Source organism: Lithobates pipiens, unplaced genomic scaffold, assembly GCF_037356315.1.
Source record: "Lithobates pipiens isolate NorthernLeopardFrog02 unplaced genomic scaffold, aLitPip1_a1.2 Scaffold_1, whole genome shotgun sequence".
NCBI lineage: Eukaryota > Metazoa > Chordata > Amphibia > Anura > Ranidae > Lithobates > Lithobates pipiens.
This window is the reverse complement of record NW_027507685.1, coordinates 253,934,589-253,959,332: the sequence shown is the minus strand read 5'-3', so window position 1 is coordinate 253,959,332 and position 24,744 is coordinate 253,934,589. Positions and strand designations below refer to the sequence as shown.

The 24,744-nt window shown below is 47.9% G+C and overlaps 1 long non-coding RNA gene across 1 annotated transcript in view; it reads right to left on the bottom strand.

Moving 5' to 3' along the window:
* Window positions 1-9,684: 9,684 nt before the first annotated feature.
* Window positions 9,685-24,744, bottom strand: part of LOC143986852 (uncharacterized) — a 35,441-nt gene continuing 20,381 nt past the window's right edge. Inside the window, exons 2-3 of the long non-coding RNA XR_013276567.1 lie at window positions 11,212-11,270; window positions 9,685-9,735 (exon numbers count right to left, since the gene is read on the bottom strand). This is a non-coding gene — a long non-coding RNA (uncharacterized LOC143986852). The remainder of the gene's footprint in view (window positions 9,736-11,211; window positions 11,271-24,744) is intronic.

Here is a 24,744-nt window from a genome sequence, read left to right as displayed (position 1 = left end):
AAAGCCCCAAGACATCCGAGACAAGACAGGGATCCCCGTGAAGGGCAACGTGGACATGAACCTCCACCACCACGCCCCAACTCACGCTAGGAAATGAGAACGCGTGTCACCCCTTATGACAGTGTCCTCAAATGAGACTGGGGGACCCCTAGCAAAGGTCACGTTACCTATACAAGGAAATCCTACCACTTTTCTTATTGACATGAGTGCAGCCAGGAGTGTGTTGAGGGCTGAGGACCTGCCTGATAATTCTTTCCTTTCCACTATTGATGTTTCCTGCGTGGGAGTGGATGGGGTGCCCCGCTCCAGTCCACTCACTGAGCCTCTCCAAGTGGGGACATTTCCTGATTTGCTTGCCAGATTTGTGGTGTCCTCTACATGTTCCTTGAATCTACTAGGAGCTGATGTGCTGTCCAGACTACAGGCGTCAATCATTTTCACACCTGAAGGGGGCGGTGAAGTTACATACTCCCCTATCCTTGGAAGACTCATCTTCTTTGTATTCTCTGCCTCTCCTGATGACACTTCATGGAGCAATAACTCCAAGTTCAATACCGCAGGAAGTACTTGACAGAATCCCTGCGTGCCTATGATCCACAGAACCAGAAGACAACTGTCACTTAAAGGTGCCACCAGTTTCAGTCAAGTTCAAAGAGGGTGCATCATTGCCCCGGAAACCACAATACCCCCCCCCCCCTAAAGTTAGCTCAATCTGCAGCTATTTTGAAGCATGTGAAGACCCTCGTGTCAAATGGAGCCCTGATACTCTGTGCACCATGCAACACACCTCTGTTCTCTAGGAAGAAGAGAACCCCTAAAAGAGAACCAGCTACTTGCGGGAGTGTCCCTGACTGCAAAGTACCTCACAGTGGTGGACCATGCAAACGCTCTCTTCAGTGTCCACGCTCACCCCTCCTGCTGGTACCTTTTGCATTCACCCACGAAAACAACAACAACATACCTAGACAGTTATGCCAGAAGGGGCACAGAACTCTCCAAGTTAGTTTGCAAATGCTATGGCTATCACCCTTGACACATAACAAGAGGATCACCTGGAAGTGATTCTCCTCCAATATGTTGATGACCTTCTCCACTGTGCAGCTGACTTACCCACTGTTGAAGTCACCTCAGAAAGCCAGTTGTGCTATCTTGCCACACAGGGTTGCAAAGCCTCAAAGCCCAAATTGCAGTGGTGCTCAACATCTGTCATTTTTCTTGGACACTGTCTTGTCCCATGGGACAAGACACCTCACTGAAGACAGGGTGAAAGCAATCTCTGACATCCCACTGCCACAAGGCCCGAAGCCCCTTCATTCCTTCCTTGGACTAATTTCCTATTGCAGAGCATGGATTCCAGAACTCTCCCTACTGATGCAACCTTTGTATGATGCCCTGAAATCAGACCCCTTCCAGATGTCTCCTGAAGCAATATCCAACTTTGAGGCCTTCAAGCACACCACTTCTGGTGCTAGGGCTCCCAGACTACGACAAAACGTTCAAGCCCTTTGTATCCGAATATCTGGGACATGCTACAGGTGTACTCGCCCAATCACACGGCATCTGCCTACGCCCTATAGGATATTATTCCTGTCGGCTTGATGCGATAGCAAGAGGAGGCCCATCGTGTCGGCGAGCTGTCTTTGCTGCACAAGCCTTGTTTGACAAAACTTCGGGCTTGGTCCTCGGACTCTGCCTCGTTCTGCTTGCTCCCATGACATTGCTCCCATACTCAACCAAGATCCAGTCGAAACATCTGTCCACTGCCAGACACTTGAGACTCCTGTGTTCCTAACTTCTAGACATTACTCTATTACTTTGTCAAACACTGAAACCTACCACCTTTCTTCCACTTCTCGAGGGGGGAAAGGAGGAGGAGTCAAGTCTTGACTTGTCACCCCATGACTGCATCGAACGAATGCGGCTGGAAACCACGCATCTCCCCACCGTGAGTGAAATACCCCTGCAGGATCCAGGTCACCACTGAAAACTCGGTTCTCCAAACTGAAACCTTACCGCCGGTGATGTCTGCACAGGTGGCAGAGCTGCAAGCACTCACTACAGCATGTAAATTGGCAGAGGGAAAAAGAGCCAACATTAATACAGACTCAAGATATGCTTTCAGCGTTGCCCGTGATTTTGGTGTTATCTGGAAGGACAGAGGGTTCCTGACGGCTGCAGGAACACCTGTGAAACATAGCTCAGCCATCAAGGATTTGATGGACGCCCTGCTTCTCCCAACCCAAGTGACTATTCTAAAAGTAAAGCACATGACAAACTCAACTCGAAGGAAGCTTGAGGCAATCTAGCCGATTCAGCTGCCAAAGAGACAGCCAGTGGTCCACGGGAAGTGGAAAGCAGGGTGGTAGAAGAAGACCACTCCGTGCTTACCCTACAGACTCTCCCAGTGGACAGAGTTTATCTGAAAGAATTACAGGAAGCAGCAAGTCCGGATGAGAAGGAAAGCTGGAAACGGAGAGGAGGAACTCTCAGAGATGGACTATTCGAGTGCAACAAGAAGCCTTGTCTACCCAGGAGTATGTACCCAGCCATGGTGCAATGGGCAAATGGAGCTGCCCACTTGACAAAGACTCTTATGAACTTATGAGTTATTCCATTGATTAACAACTTCTGCAGATCATGCACTATCTGCAACAAATGTAACCCAGAATGTACAGAAAAGGCACAGAAGAAGCACCTGGCAAAATCTCTATACCCCTTCCAGAGGATACAAATTGATCACTCCCAAATGCCAAAGGAGTGACAGATTCGAATACGCCCTAGTGGAGGTGGACATGACTGCCAGGACCACAGCTAAGAAACTACTGAGTGAGATAGTATGTAGATTTGAGGTCCCCGAGGTGATAGAGAGCGATCAGGCCCAGCCTTCACAGTAACCCTTACAAAAGATTAGGGCAGCACTGGGGGTTCAGTTGACTCTACACACCCCTTAACACCCTCAAAGTAGCGGGAAGGTAGAAAGGATGAAAGGGACACTAGAAAAACAGGATGTTAAAGATGGCCCAAAAGACTAACATGAGTCGGCCAGACAGTTTGCCCATTGCCCTGTTCAGTGTCAGACACACACCCCGGGGGGAAACATGCCCTATCCCCTTATAAAATTTTATTTGATTCAGCCCCCAGACTTGGCTGTCACTTTCCCCAACAGTTACAGTTGCAATCTGATGTGTTGACTAATTATGTAACCGCATTATCACGAGAATTAACCCAAATGCATGTCCAGGTGTTTTCTTCCATTCCAGATCCTGAATTAGATACAGGAACACACCAACTACTGCCTGGAGATTGGGGGCTGGTAAATTCATTTGTGAGAAAACATTCTCTTGAACCCAGATATGATGGTCCATTCCATTGGTACAGTGACATCCCTGATGGTAAGGATATATATGTGTGTTTTACAGACAGTTACTGGGGCCAGAACTGTGGTTCCTGGGAGGGACAGTGGGTTGGAACATAGGACCAGATTAGAGGGAATCGGGACCAGTGAATGTGCCCTTGAAAAGGTCATTATGCCCCTCCATATCCTAGCAGAAGATACTCCTGATACATACACTGACCCAGCACACAGTCAGAGGAGGAAGCGAGCAGTTCTCTCCGGAAACTTTGACCCTCATGTGTACATAGATGCTATAGGAGTTCCGGGGGCGGGGGGTCCCTGATGAATTAAAATCCAGGGATCAGGTAAAAGTTGGTTTTGAGTCTTTGATCCCTATAATAAAAGTGAACAAGAATGTAGATTGGATCAATTACATATACTATAACTAACAATGATTCGTGAATTACACTAAAGATGCCCTCCAGGGAATTGCTGACCAGTTAGCCCCCACTTCCTACATGACATTCCAGAACCGGATAGCCTTAGACATGGTGTTAGCTGAGAAAGGAAGTGTCTGTAAAATTATAGAAAAAACAGGAACCTGTTGCACCTACATTCCTGATAATACCGGCCCAAATGGTAAAGTAACTTTAGCTATAAAGAAATTAGAAGATTTGTCATTGGAGTTGAAGAAGAACTCGGGTATTACAGACCCATGGGATCAATATTTTAGCTGGATGAGTGGGTGGCAAAAAGTGCTCGCCCAGATAGGGGTAACGGTACTAATAATCCTGGTTCTTTTAGCCCCGATTGTATGCTGTATTCTACCTTTCGTAAAAAAGTTAATGAGCAAGGCTGTAGACAACAGCCCACCTACATTTCTCCACCAAGAAGAAGAGGACCCCCTTATGATGGAGGATGACAAACCCTTCACTCTTCTACAGTCACTCCCTGTCCAAAATCTCACAATCCTCTAGGGTTATAGGGGTAGATAGCACCTGATTGCCCTTCTCCAGCTGTATCGAGGGGGGTAGTGAACTAGTTGCTGCCTAACTCTATATACAGCTTAAAAAGAGTTACAGAGGAGAATGGGCCAGGTGAGTAGGACCTTTAGATGAGGGACAGAAGAAAATAGCCATTTTAGGGGGGACTCTTAAGGAATCTAATGTACATAATGATAATCAGAAAATGTCTATTTGCTTATGTGTATACATGTTTCTATCCCCTTACTTATTATGTAGTATACAGATTGGCTCTCTGTTCGGAGTTTAAAATGGCGTCTATACCCTACATCCCACGCGTTAGAAGAATGCATTTGAGATAACAGAAACAGCTTCAACCGAACTTCAAGCATCAAGTTTCTTCATTTCTCTTGTATTTTAACCAATAAGATGTACCTATTAGACTGACATAGCAATGACGTATCTTTCTGTATAAAATATCAACACCGCCCACGAATAAATCAGAAGTTAGAAGTAGCCGAGCTGAACGTATCTCAGAGAGTGTTTACTTCTAATGTGCATGCACATTTATACTTTTTATTTGGAAATAGCAGCAGATAACCTCAAACTAGTTTGTAGTTCTTATCCATTTCATGATCACCTTTATTTTTATTACAAGGAATGTAAACATTCCTTGTAATGGGAATAGGGCATGACAGGTCCTCTTTATGGAGAGATGTGGAGTCTATAAGACCTCACATGTCTACTCTAGGCTGGAAAGCCTGAGATCAAAAAAATATATGTAGCACTAACCCCCAAAGGAGCTGCTGGTTTGATTGGGCTTACCGTTACCTTCTTCACCTCAATTTGTGTCTAGGGGTTACCGTGGTAGATGGCCCAGAAACTTTAGAGACTGACGACAGATCCGCTTAAAGGGATTTTTGTTTGCAAAAACTTAGTTAACGAACAGTCTCTTAGTATAGGATCGGAGGGTTAGGAAGAAAGTCCAGGTACTCTTAGTGTCAAAGTCAATAATAAAGAACTTGCTTACTTCGACTAAATCCAGAGAATAGCCATTCACAGCTGGATGTTCACTCAAGTTGGATAGTCCCTCTCTCACAAACCCCCGAACCACGTGACATCCGCATCTTAAGTACCCTCGCCCAGAAAGCACAGCAAGAGTGACACTCCCACTGGGCGGGCTTTCACACTACAGACAATGGTGCAGCTTTTTTAGGGCGGATTGCAGGCGCTATTTCTAATGAGAGAAACTGTATATACATATTTTGTATAAATCCATGTAGGATAGATGTGCCTTCATTTTCCCCTACACCAGTGTTTCTCAATTCCAGTCCTCGTGGCCCACTAACAGGTCATGTTTTCAGGCTTTCCATTATTTTGCACAGGTGATTTGATCAGTTTCACTGCCTTAGTAATTACCCCAGCTGTTTCATCTGAGGGAAATCCTGAAAATATGACCTGTTAGTGGGCCATGAGGACTGGAATTGAGAAACATTGCCCTACACTATGTGGGCTGCACCTTGGAAACCTGGCCTGCCCTTTGAATGCTTCCCTTGGCCTGGACGGGTTCTCCTGCTTCAGCCCCGGGTCAGACATTCGTTGCACATCCTCATTCCACATTTACATGCTGGTTTTTCTTGAGTAAGTATTCCATTATTTTTTTTCCCCTGACAAGGAGTTATTCATTTTTCATGTTTACATCTTTAGATTTTACCTAGCATCAAACTTCTGATGAAGTGGATTTGATCCACGAAACGTGTTAAGCCCTAGAATGCCAAGATATTTCCTACTATTATCAATTTAATATGAATTTATTCCATTTATTATGAATTTCCTATTTGTCAGCTCTTATCTGTTTTTATTTCATTTTATTATCATCTGAAACTGCAATCATGTATGATCATGGAATGTCTAATCATGACTGTCTTACTAAATATACAACTACATGTACTCTATGTATGATTATTATTATTGATTTAGGTGACAAGCCTCAATTAATGTCCCAGAACTTTTGCTATATTTGTTTGTATGTACAAAACAGGGATGGAGACATGTCACTATGGGTGTGCCAGGTCATAACTTGTTTTTTCTATGACCTATATACAGAGGGGTCACTGACCTATATACAGAGGGGTCACTGACCTATATACAGAGGGGTCACTGGTACAGGGGGAGTAACATTTTTTTCTTGACCACTGATCAGGGTTCTCACAGGATTATTCATCAATATATAGGAGGGTCAGGGATCACATAGGATCTCTCATTTATGCACAGGGGTCAGGGGTCAGACCGTGGGCTGCACTTCTCTAATGAAGCTGTAAATCTGGTTGGTTTCTATGGACAACAGTCTCCTCCCACCACCTATCAGGGAACTCCAGGGAACACACTGATGGAATCACTAAAAATGTGTTTTTGCTCCTGTCTGTGTCCCCATCGGAAACATTTCCTTTCACTTCCTGTCACTTCAACCCTTTCCCTGCTCTGTCCATAAAGATTTGGCTAAGGTTGGCTTTTGCCAGTCTATGTAATCTGATGAGATTTCTGGTGTCACCTCCAAACCCCAAACTTCTCACCCACAGCCAAGCATATAGAAATGGCTCTGCCCTGCTCCTGCATGAGCGAGATATATGAACCAAAATCTGCCCAAAACTCCCCCGATGTAATGACAGCACAGCAGACAGACCAGGTGAGCAGAACAGAAGGTTTATTACACAGAATAGTAGATGATTGGTGGAGCAGTTTTAGGTAGAAATATGATAAATAAATAACAGATTCTGAAGTCGGAGCTGACTGCTGGCCTCCTGGGTCTTGTAGCAACAACATGATTGGCTGGTTGGTGGTCCCCAGGCTTCCTATCACAGAGGTGATTGGCTGCTTGTTTACCCCCACGTCTTGTTTTAGGAAGGTGATTGGCTGGTTAGTGGCACCCGCATCTTGTACCAGGAAAGCGATCGGCTGACCGTTTGCTTCTGGGTCTTTATTGGCAGAAATCTCATCCTCAATTGTCCTTATGTTTGATTAATCCTTCGCTGATCAGGTCAGGAATTTCCACCACCGGCCACGAGCCCAGCTGAGAGACGGAGAGGAAAGAGTTACCGGGAGTCCTGGGAATATCCAGGAGAAGAAAATCACTTCCACATATTACATGTGCCATAGATTTTATATCCAGATCTATTGTATTTTTTTTCAGTTGGGGGGGGGGGGGGGGAGTTAAAATTTATGATCAGGTCCTCTCTGTGACCCCCCCGGGGAGATTTTCCCTCACTTCCCGTCCCTATGACACCAGTTTTGTCACCGGGATAAGAAGTTTAACCACTTACCTACAGGGCACTTTCATCCCCCTCCTGCCCAGGCCATTTTTCAGCTTTCAGCGCTGTCACATTTTGAATGACTATTGTGTGGTCGTGCTACACTGTACCCAAACAAATTCTTTATCATTTTCTTTACACAAATAGAGCTTTCTTTTGGTGGCATTTAATCACTGCTGGGTTTTTTTTTATTTTGTAAAAAATAAAGACCAAAAATTTAAAAAAATATATATATTTTTCACTTTTTTTCTATCAGTAAATTTTGTAACTAAGTAATTTTTCACCTTCATTGATAGGCTGAACTGGTGGGCATTGATAAGGTGGAACATATGGGCACTGGAGAGTCCGCACTTACCAGCACTGATGAGGAGGCACTAATATGCCGCACTGATGAGCACTGACAGGTGGCACTGGTGGGCACTAATAGGCGGTACTGATTGACATTGATGAGTGGCACTGATGGGCATTGATTGACTGCAGTAATGGGCATTGATGAGCAGCACTGATAGGCGGCATTGATTGCCAGCATTGACTGGTATCGCTAATGGGCACCGATTGGTGGCACTTGTGGGCAGTGGTGGGCACTGATTGGTGCCACTGATCATTGGCATTGGTGGGCACTGTTTTTTACACTAATGTAATCAGGGCACTGATGATCAATACCCCGATTACATTCCTAAATGTTCCCCTGTGAGGAGATGCCACTGATCGGCTCTCCTCGCCACACACTGTCAGTGTGAAGCGAGGAGCGCCGATTACCGGCACTTCCTTGTTTACATGTGACCGGCTGGGATTGGACACAGCCGATCACATGTTTAAAGAGCAGAGGACTTGGCTCTTTCCACAGATTGGGGTCGTGCCGTGTCCTAGCAACACGGCGCGGCCACAATCGCTGTGCTGCACACCCCAGGGGCACACGGGAGCGGCCGCCGTCATATGACACCGGCCCAGAACAAGAGCTGCACTGCTCCACCATCATATGACGGTGGGCGGGCAGCAAACAGTTAAATTCCTCCTTGCTTTGTTGAAATATCCCATCACTTCCTGTCCTGATAAGAAGTCAAGGGAAATCTCCCCGAGGAGAACACAGAGACTTAACTTGGCAAATATAGAAATTCTCATGTGAGGTCCAAAAGGGCCACACAATCATTTTTAAAAAATGTGTTAAATTTCGTCTGTCCTGACAGACAAACACAAGTCAGGGACTTCTTTTCTGCATTTCTCAGGTGTAGGGCAACCCATTGAAAGAAATGCGCTGCCCTACACGAGACTCATGGAAACACTGCCACGCTTGGGCGCACTTATAGGTGTGAACCAAGTCTAACTATAGAAGGCTATGCACCCGCACTGGCCATGGTGTACAGACATTACTACAGCACCTAGACTGAGAGAGGCCATAGATGAGATCATGCGGGGGGGGTTTGGACAGAACATTAGCATGTCAGCAACATTTTCACAGTGACTCCTGTGCAGCAAGAGATCACCGCCAAGCGATCACTGACAACCGGATCTGCAAACCGGCCCAGAAATAGATCACTGCAAACTAGGCAAATAGTGAGAGGGTGGGGGGGTGTCACCAGGACAGGAAGTGAAAGGGTGGGGGTGCCAACAGGACAAGTACTGAGAGGGTGCCACCGGGACAGGAAGCGAAAAGGTGGGGTGCCAACAGGACAAATACTGAGAGGGTGCCACCGGGACAGGAAGCGAAAAGGTGGGGGTGTCACTGCGACAGAAAGTGAGAAGGTGGGGGTGTCACCGGGACAGAAAGTGAGAAGGTGGGGGTGTCACCGGGACAGAAAGTGAGAAGGTGGGGGTGTCACCGAGACAGAAAGTGAGAAGGTGAGGGTGTCACCGGGACAGAAAGTGAGAAGGTGGGGGTGTCACCGGGGCAGAAAGTGAGAAGGTGGGGGTGTCACTGGCACAAGTAGTGAGAGGGTGGGGGTGCCACCAGCACAAATAGTAAGAGGGTGGGGGTGCCACCAGCACAAGTAGTAAGAGGGTGGGGGTGCCAACAGGACAGGAAGTGAGGGGGTAAAAGCTAGCAGCCCCACCCACCATCTCACCTGGTGGATTCTTTATTCGACTCCAACCTGAACCAATCATTGCCCATCGTCTTCTTGTTCTCCACATACTGCGGGGGCAGAACAGGAAACTAATTACAAATATATACTGCCAATCACATAGAAGGAAAAAGAGCAGGTCAGTCTGTGTGAAGGAGGAGCTTTAAGGTGAACCTGTCCCAATTTCATGGTGAGAGGGTGGTGAGGTGCCACCAGGTCAGGAAGTGAGAGGGTGGTGAGGTGCCACCAGGCCAGGATGTGAGAGGGTGGAGGAGTCACCAGGACAGGAAGTGAGAGGGTGGGGGGAGTCACCAGGACAGGAGGTGAAAGGGTGGGGGTGTCACCAGGACACAAGAGGGTAGGCGTGTCACCAGGACAGGGGGCGAGGGGACGGGGCTGTCTACAGGGGGCGAGAGTGTCACCAGGACAGGGGGCGAGAGGGCGGGGGTGTCTATACGATGTGAGAGGGTGGGGGTGTCACCAGGACGGGGCGAGAGGGCGGGGGTGTCTACACGACGCGAGAAGGCGGGGGTGTCTACAGACGGGGTGAGAGGGTGGAGGTCTCACCAGGAAAAAGCAGCATTGCCCGAACCATCTATAACACAGCGGGAGAGGAGAACTCGTTATATCATCACACCGTCAAAAAGCATAGGAGGCGGAGCTCCTGTCAGCAGCCCCACCCACATCTCACCTGGTGGTCACCAGGACAGGAAGCGACAGGGTGGGGGGTGTCACCAGGACAGGAGGCGACAGGGTGGGGGCTGTCACCAGGACAGGAAGCGACAGGATGGGGGTGTCACCAGGACAGGAAGCGACAGGGTGGGAGGTGTCACCAGGACAGGAAGCGACAGGGTGGGGGGTGTCACTGGGACAGGAAGCGACAGGGTGGGGGGTGTCACCAGGACAGGAAGCGACAGGGTGGGGGGTGTCACCAGGACAGGAAGTGACGGGGTGGGGGGTGGTCACCAGGACAGGAAGCGACAGGGTGGGGGGTGTCACCAGGACAGGAAGCAACAGGGTGGGGGTGTCACCAGGACACAAGAGGGTAGGGGTGTCTCCAGGACAGGGGGTGAGAGGGTGGGGGTGTCAACAGCACAGGGAGCGAGAGGGTGGGGGTGTCACCAGGACAGGGGGCGAGAGGGTGGGGGTGTCACCAGGACAGGGGGCGAGAGGGCGCAGGTGTCACCAGGACAGGGGGCCAAAGGGGCGAGAGGGCGCAGGTGTTACCAGGACAGGGGGCCAAAGGGGGCGAGAGGGCACGGGTGTCTACGGGGGGGCGAGAGGGTCACCAGGACAGGGGGCGAGAGGGTGGGGGTGTCACCAGGACTGGAAGTGAGAAGGCGGGGGTGTCACCAGGATGTGAGAGGGCGGGGGTGTCTACAGGATGTGAGAGGGCGGGGTGTCACCAGGGCGGGGGTGTCACCAGGAAAAAGCAGCATTGCCCGAACCATCTATAACAGAGCGGGAGAGGAGAGCTCGTTATATCCTCACACCGTCAAACAGCGTAGGAGGTGGAGCTCCTGCCAGAAGCCCCACCCACATCTCACCTGGTGGTTTCTTTATCCGATTCCAACCTGAACCAATCATTGCCAGCCTTCTTGTTGTTCTCCACATAGTGGGGGGGGGGGGTATAAAACAGGACACCAATTATAAATAACCACATGTGTGAGACTTTTACACAGCCTGGCCACATGCAGAGGGCCAACATTGAAGTAGCACCTTCAGGCTTTCTAGGAACATAAATTACACATCTCATTTCATTCCTACCCATCACACTTTTGAAGGTCCTGGAGCACCAGGACAATGGAATTAGCGCCAAAATGACCCCATTTTGGAAAGCAAACATCCCAACATATATTCTATGAGACATGGGCTGCAAATAGGTACTTGGGTACTCCGATGGGCTGGTGACAGGTACTCGGGTACTCCGATGGGCTGAGACAGGTACTCGGGTACTCCGATGGGCTGGTGACAGGTACTCAGGTATTCGGGTATTCAGATGGGCTGGGACAGGTACTCAGATGGGCTGGGACGGGTGATGACAGGTACTTTGATGGCTGGTGACAGATACTATTTTATTGGGGGGGGGGGGGCAATCAGTGTGGTTGGTGTACACAAAAGGTAACGAGATGTTACCACAATCTCCTTCTCACACACAATCGGTGTGTGAGGAGGAGAACTCGGTAACATCTCGTTACCCTGCCTTGTTGACATTCTGTGACCGGCTGTGAATGGACACAGCCGGTCACGTGGTAAAGAGCTAATTCCATTGGGTCTTTACTGCGATCGGGGTTGGGTTGTGTCAGGGTGACAAGCCTCGTCCCAGATCGCCGCTCTGTGTGTGCCCTAGACAGTACATGTGACCGGCTGTTATTGGACACTGCCGGTCACATGGATCTGGGATGCCAATCACATGGATCTGGGATTGGCTGTGTCCGAGGGACACAGCACATCCACGATCGCCGCGCTACGGGCCCCCGGGGGCCCTCAGGAGCGGCGAAATACCAAGGACGTCATAGGACGCCCACCTAGGATGGGGGATCCCATCTGTGGGCATCATTTGACTATGGCCCGGTATTGAAGTGGTTAAGATGCTCTTGTTATACCCAATCATGTTACTGACCTGTTGCCAATTAACCCAATTAGTTGCAAAATGTTCTTCCTGGTTAGTACCATTTACTCTACCAACTTTTCGTTGGCCTGTCCCAACTTTTTTGAGATGTGTTGCTGCCATCAGTTCTTTTTTTTTTTTTTCCTTAAAATGGTCAATCTCAGTTTAAACATTTGAAATGTTTTCTTTCTCTTTTATTGTGAATTGTGAATAAAATCCGGGTTTATGAGATTTGCAAATCATTGCATTCTGCTTTTATGTAGATTTTACACAGCACCCCAACTTTTTTGGAATAGGGGTTGTGTTTGATTTTAGAATTTTTAATTGCATGTTGATTGGGGGAAGGGGGGGGTACTTTACATTGCACATGTCAGCTTTAATGCTGATAAACAGAAACATAAATAACAATATGACATGAAGAATAAAAATTGGTTTCTCTCCTGTGTTTTATCTTTTGACCACTAGATGGTGACACAACACCATTTTTCTACTAATGTTCTTTTTTTTTAACCCCTTCAATACCAGGCACTTCCCCCCCTTCCTGACCTGGCCAATTTTCAGCTTTTAGCGCTGTCACATTTAAAATGACAATTGCGCGGTCATGCAGCACTGTACACAAACAAAATGTGTATCATTTTGTTCCTGCAAATACGTTTGGTGGTATTTGATTTGGGTTTTTTGCTAAACAAATAAAGACAAACAATTTTGTAAAAAAAAAAAAATATAGGATTTTTATAACAGTTTACCTGTAAAATCCTTTTCTTTTGAGGTACATCACAGGACACAGAGACTCAGTAATTACTGATGGGTTATAGGGTATCACTAGGCGATTGGACACTGGCACACCCTAGACAGGAAGTTCAATCCCCCATATAACCCCTCCCCCTACTGGAGGTACCTCAGTTTTGTAGCAAAGTAATATAAGTGTATTAGAAGAGGGGAGGGACCTCTGTGTCCCGTGATGTACCTCAAAAGAAAAGGATTTTACAGGTAAGCTGTTATAAAAATTATATTTTCTTTCTCATACATCACGGGACACAGACTCAGTAATTACTGGTGGGATGTCCCAGAGCAATGCTATCTGAGGGGAGGGGAACCACACAACATAGGGTTTAATCAGACCTGAGGGCCCTGTACTGCTGCCTGCAGCACACTACGCCCAAAGGCAATATCCTCATGCCTTCTCCCATCCACCTGATAAAATTTGGTGAATGTTTGGACTGATGACCAGGTTGCGGCTTTGCAGATTTGAGCCATGAAGGCCTGGTGATGCACCGACCACGAAGCACTAATAGCCCTAGTGGAGTGCGCATTGATCTGAAAAGGCATCTTTTGCTTCAAACCATAAGCTTGAACAATTACTTGTCGAATCCATTTAGCAATGGTAGATTTTGATGCTGCCTGTCCTCTCTTAGGACCTTCTGGCAATACGAACAAAACATCCGTTTTTGTGAACCTGAGCAGTCGCTTCCAGATAGGCTTTGACTGCTCTCACTACATCCAAAGAATGAAGTGACTTCTCTTCCATAGAGCAAGGATTTGGAAAAAAGGGAAGGCAGAACAATATCTTGGTTTAGATGAAAACCTGAGACCACCTTTGGTAGAAAACTAGGATGAGGGTGTAACACCACTCTATCCTTGTGCATTATTAGATACGGCCCTTTACAAGAGAGGGACGCTAATTCTGATACTCTTCTGGCAGACGAAATGGCCACTAGAAAAATTAATTTCCTTGTCAACAGAACTAAGGGAATCTGATGTATTGGTTCAAAAGGCTGCTTCTGTAAAGCTGACAGAACCAAATTCAGATCCCAGGGGTTTTAGAGGCGCCTTAACTGGAGGATTAAGGCGCATTACCCCTTGTATAAAGTGTCAGACCAAAGAATGAGAAGCAAGTGGACGTTGAAACAGAACTGATAAGGCCGAGGATTGGCCCTTGATGGCACTCAAGGCCAGTTTCATTTCTAACCCCTTTTGCAGAAATTCGAGGATTCTACTTATGACATATTTTCCGGGGTACCAACCCCTGGATTCACACCAGGAGACATGCTTTCCAGACTCTGTGATAAATCATTCTGGAAGCTGGCTTTCTTGCATTAATCAAGGTAGATATCGCAGGGCCCGAAAGCCCACGATTCTTCAGAATGTGCCAAACCATTCAATTTAGCGTTTGTAAGGTACGATGGAATACTGGTCCCTGGGATAGCAGGTCTGGATGGGACGGTAGGGTCCAAGAAGAGCCTACCGCCATCTTCAGTATTTCTGCATACCAAGTTCTTCAGGGGCCACCAGAAGCACTGACTTCTTCTCCTGCCCGATCCTACAAAGAAGTCGTGGCAGTAGCAGAATAGGAGGGAACACATAAATCAGAGAGAACTGATGCCACGGAGTTACCAACGCATCTGTCCCGCATGCAAGCGGATCCCTCATTCTTGACACAAAGTTGTCGATCTTGTTGTTGAACCTGGACGCAAAGAGATCTACATCTGGAACCCCCCATCTCTGGCATATGGCCATGAAGACGTCGGGGTGAAGAGACCATTCCCCTGGGACTAACTGCTGGCGACTCAAGTAGTCCGCCTGCCAGTTCTCTACCCCCGGAATGAAGATTGCCGATATGCACGGCACATGCCTTTCTGCCCAGATTAAGATCTGGTTTATTTCTTCCTGAGGTGCACGATTTTTGGTGCCTCCTTGGTGATTGATATAAGTCACTGCTGTGGCATTTTCGGACTGGATCCTGACAGGGCAAACCTGCAACCTGAGTGTCCAGGCTTTTAGGGCTAGATACGCTGCACGCATCTCCAGAATGTTCATGGGTAAGGTCCTCTCGATCTTGGACCATCTCCCTTCGACAGTCGACTGTTCCAGTGCTGCCCCCCAACCCGAAAGACTGGCATCTGTTGTGTACCACTGTCCAGGTAACTGGTAAAAAGGATTTTCCTTTCCGCATATTTTTGGATATCAACCACCAGCTGAGGCTCTGACACGTTGTAGGAGACAGATGCATCGGAAAATCTAATGCCCCAACCTTCTTGTTCCAGGCTGACAGGATACTGTTTTGTAGCAGCCTCTAATGAAACTGAGCGTAGGGAACTGCTTCGAATGAAGCCACCATCTTCCGAAAACAACCTCATACAAAGACAAATAGAAGGGCCCTTCTTTGTCCTGACAACCTGAATCAGTTCTTTTATAGCACTGATCTTTGCTTGGGGTAGGAATACCCTCTGCTGGGCTGTATCTATGACCAGACCCAAATACTCTAGTCTTCTTACTGGTTATAAAGAAGACTTCTCTAAGTTGAGAACCCAACCTAGGTATTCCAGGTAGTTGATTGTGGTGACCAAATTTTGGTCCAAGCGGGCTATCAAGAGCAAGTCATCTAGGTATGCTATTATTGTTATACCTTGGGCCCTTAATCTGGCCAGAGGGGCCAAGATCTTTGTAAACACCCGAGGTGCAGTAGCTAGCCCGAAAGGCAGAGCTACAAACTGAAATTGGCGTTTTTCTACTTCGAAAAGCAGGTATTTTTGATGAACAGGAAAAATAGGTACATGCAGGTACACATCCTTGATGCCTATTGATGCCAGAAGATCTCCTCCTTGCAGGATGGAGACTACCGATCAGATCAATTCCATGCTAAATGACCATATCTTTAGAAATCGGTTTAGATCGTTGAGATCTAGAATGGGTCTGACATCTCCGTTTGGATTTGGTACCGTGAAAAGGTCTGAATAAAACCCCATTCCTTGCTCTTCAATGGGAAATACCATGATAACTTTTTGCGACAATAGTCGCTCCAACGATAGAAAGAGAGACTTATATTTCTCATTGTCTCTGGGTACATTTGATCTGAGGAAACGAGAAGGGAATTCTTGGAATTCTAGTTTGTAACCTAGAGTTATTTTGGAGACCACCCATTTGTCCTGCAATTCCTCCTGCCAGAGTCCTGAGAACTTTAGTAGTCTTCCCCCCACTCGAGCAAGCAGGTGCGCCCCTTCATAAGGAGGTCTTAGCGATTTGTTTTGAAGACCTTCTACCCCAGGACTTCTTTTGTCCCTGGGGTTGACCCTGAGTTTTAACCTTTGAGCGTGATGGAGGAGGCCGTCGTGACTGCCTGGAGGCTGATGCCCCTGGCACTGGAGAAAGAGCCAGTTTAAAGGAGGGACATTTACCCCTTTTCTTGTCTGGTAAAAGGGTGCTTTTTCCACTAGAGATCCTTTGGATATACAGTAAAGCCCCGTACACACGACCGGACTTTTCAACATCCAAAGTCTGACGGAATGATTCCGGCAGACTATTCGATCGTGTGTGGGCTGCAGCGGACTTTTGATTCACAAAAGTCTGACAGACTTTAGAAATGGAACATGCTTCAAATTTTTCCGCCAGAACTCTGCCGGACCCAGAAATCCGCTCGTGTGTATGCTAGTCTGATGGACTAAAATCGACGCTAGGGCAGCTATTGGCTACTGGCTATGAACTTCCTTATTCTAGTCCAGTCATACGTCATCACGTTCGAATCCGTCGGACTTTGGTGTGATTGTGTGTGGCCAAGTCCGTTCATTCGGAAAGTCCGTCAGAACTCCGTCGAAAGTCTGCCGGACTTAAGTCCTGTCGTGTGTACGCGGCATAATTGTCAAAGTTCTCTCCAAACAGTCTTGCACCACAAAAGGGAAATCCCGCCAGGAGTTTCTTACATGGCGATTCGGCTGACCAATTTTTCAACCATAAGATTCTACGCATGTGTACCAACCCAAGCGTAAGGCGAGAGGTCTGAAGGATAGAATCTCTGATAGCATCAACAGCAAAATACAAAGCCGCTGGTAGGTTGGCCAACCCCCCAGGCTTGCTGTTCAGGTAAAGCTTTAAGCACCTATTTAACATGGTCTTTCAAATATTGACAGACTCCAATTGCTGCCACTGCAGGTTGAGCTACTGAACCTGCCAAGGCGAAAACGTTTTTTAACCACTTGCTCACTGGGCACTTAAACCCCCCTCCTGCCCAGACCAATTTTCAGCTTTCAGTGCTGATGCACTTTGAATGACAATTGCGCGGGCATACAACACTGTACCCAAATGAAATTTTTATCATTTATTTCCCACAAATAGAGCTTTCTTTTGGTGGTATTTAATTACAGCTGGGAGTTTTATTTTTTGCTAAACAAACAAAAAAAGATGCAAAAAAAAGTTTGTTATAAAATTTAGCAAACAGGTCATTTTTCTCCTTCATTGAAATGCGCTGATGAGGCGGCACTGGTGGGCACTGATAGGCACAGTTAAGGCGGCACTAATAGGCACAGATAAGGTGGCACCGATAGTCACAGATAAGGCAGTACTGATGGGCACAGATAAGGCGGCACTGATGGGCAAAGATGGGCACAGATAAGATGGCACTGATGGGTGGCACTCAGGGGCACTGATAGGTACCACTGATAGATGGGACTGATGGGCACTGATAGGTGGCTCTGATAGGTGGCACTGCTGGGCACTGATGGGCGGCATTGATGGGCACTGGTAGATGACACTGATGGGCATGGATATGTGGCACTGTGGTGCAGCACTGTTGTTGAGGCAGATTTTGGGCACTGGTGGGTGGCACTGTGGGCACTGATGGGTGGCACTGTGGGCACTGATGGGGGCACTTTTTTATTGGTTAGGTGGCACTGGCAGGGGGGCACTGATAAGCTGGCCATGATCGGGACTGATGTCCCGATCACGGCCGCCGGTGATCGGCTTTTTTTTTCTCTCCTCGCACTGTCAGCGCGAGGAGGAAAAATAGCCGATTACCGGCTCTGTTTTGTCACATGATCAGCTGTCATTGGCTGACAGCTGATCACGTGGTAAGGGGTCGGGATCGACACCTTGCTCCGATCCGTGATCAGGCGAGTCTCATAGACTCGCTGATCACAGAGCGTGCGCACCCCTCAGGGGGCACGCAGGCCGCTCATGCACGGGACGATGTCAATAGACGTAGTCCCGGCAAAGCAGGTCCGCGCTGTAGCCGTTATTCGGCTATAGCGCGGATCCCTAGTGGTTAATAGGAATTCCAATTTCTTATCAGTTGGATCCCTAAGCATCTGAGCGTGGTCAACAGGACAAGTCAGGCTTTTGTTTACGGAGGAAATGGCGGCGTCAACCGCGGTATACCCCACATCTTAGTAAATTTTTCCTCCATAGGATAAAGTGTAGAAAACTTTTTAGGAGGAAAAAAATGTTTATCTGGGTGATCCCACTAAGAATAGATAAGCCTTTCCAGCAAACCATGAACAGGAAAAGCATGTGCAGTTTGAGGAGGTTTCAGTGAACCCAGAGAAGATGTGGGTTCTTTAACGGACTCAGGTACGGGTAACTTAAACTTGGAACGGACCAATCCAGCAAGAATTTGCACCAACATTTTCTCATCCTGAGAAGCTGAAGAGGGCCCTTCTCCACTAATTCCTCAGAAGTGGAATCATCAGTCTCCTCCCCATCCTCCGAGGGGGATTCCTCTCCTTTATCCCAGAGTTCCTCACTCTGAGGGTCCTGGGTGACAGAGGGGGGCCTAGTGCGTTTTCTCCCACTGAGTGAAGATGCGATTCGATTAAGGCCACTAATCTTTCCTCTAAACCGTTTGAGGTTGAGGAAAAAACCTCCTGTGTAATGTACACAGGGGCTGAAGTGCCAGAAGCAGTTGCAGCCCCTGACCCCGATGGCTCTCCCTGGCCAGCCTCCCCGGGTCCTGCAGGGGGGGGGGGGGGGTGCTGCAGAGGGGGGTCCTCAGAGCCTGAAGGGGACCACTTTGAGCCCCTATTCTTCGAGGTATGTAGAAGAATATGTATCGGCCTAAACCGAGGGAAAAAATTTGTTTGTTTGTTTTTTAAAAATGGGATATTTATTATAGCAAAAAGTAAAAAATAATGTGTTTTTTTCAAAATTGTCGCTCTCCTTTTGTTTATAGCGCAAAAAATAAAAACCGCAGAGGTGATCAAATACCACCAAAAGAAAGCTCTGTTTGTGGGGAAAAAATTTTGTTTGGGTGCCACGTCGCATGACCGCGCAATTGTCAGTTAAAGAGACGCAGTGCCGAACCGCAAAAAGTGCTCTGGTAAGTAAGGGGGGTAAAATCCTCCGGGACTGAAGCGGTTAAAAGGCATTTATGCTATTATAATATTTGGGTTGTAGTAGATGAGTAGAGTTTATTTTAGGGGTCGTAGCATTCATAGTGTTCAGCTTACTTGAGCCGTATTGCAGATCTATAAATGTTGATGTCGATTTGGCACTTCACATGGTTGTCTGAGCAGCGGAAAATGGAAGGGCCGTATAGTAAACCCCATACCCCCCCTTAGGGGCTGACACTGATGACCGAACCTCACTGAGCTCCTCTGGGGCCACAGCACCCTCAGGGGACACAGACGGTCATTTACAGAGTCCCCCATAGACTTCTAATGCCGCGTACAAACGATCGGACTATTGGCGGACCTGAGTCGATCCTGTGTGGGCTCCGGCAGGCTTTTTCTGCCCAATAGTCCGGCAGACTTAGAAATAAGACTGGCTTCAAAATTGTCCGCTGGACTCGGCTTTTAGCGGCTAAATCCCTTCGTCTGTGTGCTAGTCCGACGGACTAGAACCGACACTAGCGCTGCTACTGGGTACTGGCTATGACCTTCCTTATTCTACGTCATCACGTTCCAATCCGTCGGACTTTTGGAGCGATCGTGTGTGGCCAAGTCTGTTCGATTGAAAGTCCGGCGGACCTCCGCTGCAAAGTCTGTCGGATTGTCCGCCGGATAGTCCGATCGTGTGTATGTGGCATAAGAGTGGGCACAGTGGGGAGGACATAGACTAAATATAGCGGTATCTCCCGGCACCACATGGCGCCGGCCTTTACGTGCTCATTTCAATTCATATCTACGTGTAGCTGCAGGTCCATTGGAGGATCAATAGGGCCAAATGGTCAATGTTGGGGTTACCAATACAAACCATTATTAGGACCATTCAATGAAAAATGAAGGATTAAAGAAGATGTAAGCTATAAACTAGATGACATGGAGCTGTTTCTGCTTATCTGCCACAGCCTACTTCCCATTTACATTCACTCCAGCGATGGTTGCATGGTATGTCTCGGGGCGGGTTTTGTGATGGTGACAGCAGGGGGACCATGTCTGTGTCATTTGTGATGAAACGGCCACTTGTACTCCCAGTTGGAGGCACATGTGACAGGGTGACAACGCAGTTAGGAGACGGGGACAGAGTGTTGTCACCCAACAATAGAAAGTGCCTGGAAAAGGAGTGAAATGGTGGGAGCTGCAGATTTAAAAATGGCGTGACATATGAGAGCGTATTGATTAGGTGACTATAATGTAGTCCCAGGCTGGTGTCATGTAGGATGTGCATTTGATGAATGGCGCTAATTTCTCCGCGCTCTAATGGAATCGCCGTTTCCGTGAAAATAATTCGTACAGCGAAGCGTCCAGATTATCTATACTCCGAGGATTTCTCAGATGTGAAAACTGGGGATTTGGTTGGAAACTTTTGTCGATTTGTCCAGGACTGAGCGCTTGCAAACCAAGATGCCGCCCTGCGATGAGGTTTTCTGGACTCCTGGGAAAATTCCCTTTTCCTGGCTGTAAAAAACAACTCTGCTGTCACTGTGCGGATGATGAGAGGAAGACAGGAGATTGGTTTTATCTCCGGAGACAGAGAAATACCAAATCTGACCACAAGGTGTCACACTAAGACCACCATCCAGTCTGCCAGGATCACAGGTGGTCCTTCTATGGCAGAACTTTGCAACATTTTTCCAGTTATGACCCCATTAAAAGTAAGAAGAGCCTTCCCCCATCACATCTGAGGTCACACTTATACATGAGAGCCCCCCCCCCCCCAACATATCTGAGGTCACACTTATACATGAGCACCCCCCATCATATCTGAGGTCACACTTATACATGGGAGCCCCCCCCCATCACATCTGAGGTCACACTTATACATGAGCACCCCCCCATCATATTTGAGGTCACACTTATACATGGGAGCCCCCCCATCACATCTGAGGTCACATTTATACATGAGAGCCCCCCCCCCATGGCATCTGAGGTCACATTTATACATGAGAGCCCCCCATCATATCTGAGGTCACACTTATACATGAGAGCCCCCCCCCCCCCCCATCGCATCTGAGGTCACACTTATACATGAGAGCCCCCCATCGCATCTGAGGTCACACTTATACATGAGAGCCCCCCATCACATCTGAGGTCACACTTATACATGAGAGCCCCCATCACATATAAGGTCACACTTATACATGAGAGCCCCCATCACATCTGAGTTTACACTTATACATGAGAGCCCCCCATCACATCTGAGGTCACACTTATACATGAGAGCCCCCATCACATCTGAGGTCACACTTATACATGAGAGCCCCCCCCCATCACATCTGAGGTCACACTTATACATGAGAGCCCCCCATCATATCTGAGGTCACACTTATACATGAGAGCCCCCCATCACATCTGAGGTCACATTTATACATGAGAGCCCCCATCACATCTGAGGTCACACTTATACATGAGAGCCCCCATCACATCTGAGGTCACACTTATACATGAGAGCCCCCATCACATCTGAGGTCACACTAATACATGAGAGCCCCCATCACATCTAAGATCACACTTATACATGAGAGCCCCCCCCATCATATCTGAGGTCACACTTATACACGAGAGCCCCCCCCCCCATCACATCTGAGGTCAGACTTATACATGAGAGCCCCCATCACATCTGAGATCACACTTATACATGAGACCCCCCCCATCATATCTGAGGTCACACTTATACACGAGAGCCCCCCCCCATCACATCTGAGGTCAGGCTTATACATGAGAGCCCCCATCACATCTGAGATCACACTTATACATGAGACCCCCCCCATCATATCTGAGGTCACACTTATACATGAGAGCCCCCCCATCACATCTGAGGTCAGGCTTATACATGAGAGCCCCCATCACATCTGAGATCACACTTATACATGAGAGCCCCCCCATCATATCTGAGGTCACACTTATACACGAGAGCCCCCCCCATCACATCTGAGGTCAGGCTTATACATGAGAGCCCCCATCACATCTGAGATCACACTTATATATGAGACCCCCCCATCATATCTGAGGTCACACTTATACATGAGAGCCCCCCATCATATCTGAGGTCACACTTATACATGAGAGCCCCCCCCCATCATATCTGAGGTCACACTTATACATGAGACCCCCCCATCATATCTGAGGTCACACTTATACATGAGAACCCCCCAATCACATCTGAGGTCACACTTATACATGAGAGCCCCCATCACATCTGAGGTCACACTTATACATGAGAGCCCCCCCCCATCACATCTGAGGTCACACTTATACATGAGAGCCCCCCCATCATATCTGAGGTCACACTTATACATGAGAGCCCCCATCACATCTGAGGTCACACTAATACATGAGAGCCCCCCATCACATCTGAGGTCACACTTATACATGAGAGCCCCCCATCACATCTGAGGTCACACTTATACATGAGAGCCCCCCCATCATATCTGAGGTCACACTTATACACGAGAGCCCCCCCCTATCACATCTGAGGTCAGGCTTATACATGAGAGCCCCCATCACATCTGAGATCACACTTATACATGAGAGCCCCCCCCCATCATATCTGAGGTCACACTTATACATGAGAGCCCCCCATCATATCTGAGGTCACACTTATACATGAGAGCCCCCCATCACATCTGAGGTCACACTTATACATGCGAGCCCCCCCCCATCATATCTGAGGTCACACTTATACACGAGAGCCCCCCCATCATATCTGAGGTCACACTTATACATGAGAGCCCCCCCATCATATCTGAGGTCACACTTATACACGAGAGCCCCCCCCCATCATATCTGAGGTCAGGCTTATACATGAGAGCCCCCATCACATCTGACATCACACTTATACATGAGAGCCCCCCATCATATCTGAGGTCACACTTATACATGAGAGCCCCCCATCACATCTGAGGTCACACTTATACACGAGAGCCCCCCCCCCCATCACATCTGAGGTCAGGCTTATACATGAGAGCCCCCCATCACATCTGAGGTCACACTTATACATGAGAGCCCCCATCACATCTGAGGTCACACTTATACATGAGAGCCCCCCCCCCCCATCATATCTGAGGTCACACTTATACATGAGAGCCCCCATCACATCTGAGGTCACACTTATACACGAGAGCCCCCCATCACATCTGAGGTCACACTTATACATGAGAGCCCCCCCATCACATCTGAGGTCACACTTATACATGAGAGCCCCCCCATCATATCTGAGGTCACACTTATACATGAGAGCCCCCCATCACATCTGAGGTCACACCTATACATGAGAGCCCCCATCACATCTGAGGTCACACTTATACATGAGAGCCCCCCCATCACATCTGAGGTCACACTTATACATGAGAGCCCCCCCATCAATCTGAGGTCACACTTATACATGAGAGCCCCCCATCACATCTGAGGTCACACCTATACATGAGAGCCCCCCATCACATCTGAGGTCACACTTATACATGAGAGCCCCCCATCAAATCTGAGGTCACACTTATACATGAGAGCCCCCCCCCCCATCATATCTCAGGTCACACTTATACATGAGAGCCCCCCATCACATCTGAGGTCACACTTATACATGAGAGCCCCCATCACATCTGAGGTCACACTTATACATGAGAGCCCCCCCATCATATCTGAGGTCACACTTATACATAAGAGACCCCCCATCACATATAAGGTCACACTTATACATGAGAGCCCCCATCATATCTGAAGTCACACTTATACATAAGAGCCCCCCCATCACATCTGAGGTCACATTTATACATGAGAGCCCCCCCATCACATCTGAGGTCACACTTATACACAAGAGACCCCCATCACATCTGAGATCAGGCTTATACATGAGAGCCCCCATCACATCTGAGGTCACACCTATACATGAGAGCCCCCCCATCACATCCGAGTTTCTCCTGTACTTGAGAACCCCCCCCCCCCCCAAGTGATCACCATATCAGTGCTCCATGAGATGTTCAAAGCTTGGGATATTTCATTATAATTTAACCCTGGTTTAAACTTCTCTACAATTTTATCCCTGACCTGTCTGCTGTGTTCCTTGGCCTTCATGATGCTGTTTGTTCACTAAGGTTCTCTAACAAACCTCTGAGGGCTTCACAGAACAGCTGCATTTATACTGAGATTAAATGACACACAGGTGGACTCTATTTAGTAATTAGGTGACTTCTGAAGGCAATTTGTACCACTAGATTTTAGTTAGGGGTATCAGAGAAAGGGGGGCTGAATACAAATGTACCCCCACACACACACTTTTGACATATTTATTTGTAAAACATTTAGGAAAACCATTTATAATTTTCCTT